We start from the raw sequence: 3702 nt of genomic DNA on the forward strand, positions 1-3702 counted from the left end.
AAAATATTGTCAATTTCTTTTTCATTAAGTTGTGAACTGATTCTGAATAGTGATATGATTTTATAAGAAAAATGGTTACTAGTAAGTGGCATCAAATTATTTTTGATTAAACAATAAAAAGCTGAAAGTAACAAAATACAAGCAAAAGAAAGCAGGATAATGCAGCACTAGATGAAATATGCATTAGCAGCTACAATCACTACATGGCAGCAAAATAAGAGGAAAAACAAGTGACCTCACAGACAATCCTGCTCATAGGGATTTCAGGCTAGAATGTTCTATGTTTAAGCAAAATGTGCACAAAATTTAATTTAATCATGATACTAGTCTTCCTTTTTATTAAACAATGTACTAGAATGCTGCACAAACATGACTCACAGGGTTAGAAGGCACCATACAATAAATGCACTGCTCTCTGATGGGTCAAAGTAACTCTAGAAATCCTTCTTTCTGTGAGGTGAAAACAATAGCCTTTGAACTTCTGTACAGAGTGCTACAAAGAAACAGAATATGAATCCCAAGAATTCACTGGAAATAATTGCAGTTTCTCTATTAATAATGGAGGCTCTTGATTTCAGGGTTACTCTAAAGCTGAGTAATTCAAGACTGAATGAATCAGAGAAACTATAATAGCCTATAGTAAACATTCTAGCCTATATTAAATTAGTTTCCATCAAGAGGGTGCTGTTGCAGATTTAACTTGTTATAGATGGACAACCCTGATGTTTCACCAGATTGCTTTGGTGCCCATGCAAGCCCCTAATGAAACAAGAGACTTAACCATAACAAATCAGATTGTATTGAAGTGCACTGGTGGATGGAAGAATCAAATGGGGACAATTCACTCAAATGTATCAGTGGGTTACAATAAACTGATTAGTTGCGAGATCAAAACCTAGTGGTGAAAACTGCCATTAAATGCCTTTCCTGACCCCATTTCACAAACAAAAAGCAATATACAGGCATGAATTTTAAAAACAGAACAGATATGCAGTAAAACATCAGTTTAGTTGCATGGCCTAAGGGCTCTTACTTCATTCCAAATCTTTGTTAAGTTTGGATTGTCACTGTCAGAAACTGAATGCCGAGAAGTTATTTGCTTCATTCTGGGAGATGGAAAGCTGCAACCAGCCTGCTACTACTACATATATGCGTATGCACTGTTGATTTAGCTGGTGTTGCTCCTGCTTTGAGCAGGAGATTGGACTAAATGATCTCCTGAGGTCTCTTCCAACCCTAATCTTTATGATTCTATGTTGCATGTATTATAGGCGCATATATATTTCAGGGCTGTCAAGCGATTAAATTAATCCTGATTCATTGCACTGTTAAACAATAATAGAATAACCATTTATTTAAATATTTTTGGATATTTTCTACATTTTCAAATATATTGATTTCAATTACAACACAGAATACAAAGTGTACAGTGCTCACTTTATATTTATTTGATTACAAATATTTGCACTGTAAAAAGCAAAAGAAATAGTGTATTTCAATTCACCTAATACAAGTACTGTAGTGCAATCTCTATCATGAAAGTTGAGCTTACAAATGTAGAATTATGTGCAACAAAAACTGCATTCAAAAATAAAATAATGTAAAATTTTAGAGCCTGCAAGTCCACTGAGTCCTACTTCTTGTTCAGCCAATCGCTCAGACAAATATGGTTCTTTATATTTGCAGGAGATAATGCTGCCCGCTTCTCATTTACAATGTCACCTAAAAGTGAGAACAGGTGTTCTCATGGCACTGTTGTAGCTGGCGTCGCAAGATATTTACATGCCAGATACACTAAAGATTCCTATGTCCCTTCACTCTTCAACCACCAGTCCAGAGAACATGCGTCCATGCTGATGATGGGTTCTGTTCGATAACAATCCAAAACAGTGCGGACCGACACATGTTCATTTTCATTATCCAAGTTAGATGCCATCAGCAAAAGGCTGATTTTCCTTTTTGGTAGTTTGGGTTCTGTAGTTTCCGCATTGGAGTGTTGCTCTTTTAAGACTTCTGAAAGCATGGTCCACACCTCATCCCTCTCAGATTTTGGAAGACACTTCAGATTCTTAAACCTTTCGTCGAATGCTGTAACTATCTCTAGAAATCTCACACTGGTACCTTCTTTGTGTTTTGTCAAATCTGCAGTGAAAGTGTTCTTAAAATGAACAAGATGTGCTGGATCATTATTAGATACTGCTGTAACATAAAATATATGGCAGAATGTGGGTAAAACAGAGCAGGGGACATACAATTATCTTCCAAGGAGTTCAATCACAAATTTAATTAATGCAATTTTTTTTTTTTAGCGAGAGTCATCAGCATGAAAGCATGTCCTCTGGAATGGCGGCTGAATGTTGAAGGGGCAGATGCATGTTAGCATATCTGGCACATAAATACCTTGCAATGCTGGTTACAAAAGTTCCGTTGAAATGCCCCTTCTCGCTTTCTGGTAAGGGCAGTATTATCTCTTGTAAATGTAAACAAATTTGTTTGTCTTAGCAATTTGACAAGAAGTAGGACTGAACAAGAAGTAGGCTGAACAAGAAGTAGGACTGAACAAGAAGTAGGACTGAGTGAATTCATAGGTTCTGAAGTTTCACATTATTTTGTTTTTGAGTGCAGTTATGTAATAAACTACATTTGTAAGTTGCAGTTTCACGATAAAGAGATTGCACTATAGTACTTGAATGAGGTGAATTGAAAAATACTCTTATTTTTACAGTGCAAATATTTATAATAAAAATATACACTTTGATTTCAATTACAAGACAGAATACAATATATATGAAAATGTAGAAAAACATCCAAAATATTTAATACGTTTCAACTGGTATTTTATTGTTTCACAACGTTATTAAAACTGCAATTAATCGCAATTAATTTTTTTGAGTTAATCGCATGAGTTGACTGCGATTAATCGACAGCCCTACTTTAGAGCCTACAGGTCCACTTGGTCCTACTTCAGCCAATCACGCAGACAAAGAAGTTCGGTTACATTTGCAGGAGCTAATGCTGCCCGCTTCTGGTTTACAATGTCACCTTAAAGTGAGAACAGGCATTCGCATTGCACTGTTGTAACTGGTGTCATGAGATATTTATGTGCCAGATGCGCTAAAGATTCCTATGTCCCTTCATGCTTCAACCACCATTCCAGAGGACAGACGTCCATGCTGATGACGGGTTCTGCTCCATAAAGATCCAAAACAGAGTGGACCAATGCATGTTCATTTTTATCAACTGAGTCAGATGCCACCAGCAGAAGGATGATTTCTTCTTTTGGTGGTTTGGGTTCTGTAGTCTCTGCATCAGTGTGTTGCTTTTTTAAGACTTCTGAAAGCATTCTCCATACCTCGTCCCTCTCAGGCCTGGTCTACACTAGCCTGTTATTTCGGAATTAGCCAAGTTATTTCGAAAAAAAAATTATTCCATCCACATGACCAAATGTTTTTTTTCAATTTAAAGGGCTCTTTAATTCGATTTCTGTACTCCACCTCGGCATGTGGAGTAGTGCTTAAATTGGAATCACAATCCTGAGTTAAAGGTATTGTGGATGCAATTCGATGTTATTGGCCTCCGGGAGCTATCCCAGGATGCTCCCTTGTGACCTTTCTGGTCAACACGCTCAACTCCAGTGCACTAGTCAGGTGGGCAAGAAAAGCCCCAGGAACTTTTGAATTTCATTTTCTGTTTGGTCACCAG

The sequence above is a fragment of the Chelonoidis abingdonii genome, chromosome 1, assembly GCF_003597395.2.
Source record: "Chelonoidis abingdonii isolate Lonesome George chromosome 1, CheloAbing_2.0, whole genome shotgun sequence".
In the NCBI taxonomy this organism is placed as follows: Eukaryota; Metazoa; Chordata; order Testudines; family Testudinidae; genus Chelonoidis; species Chelonoidis abingdonii.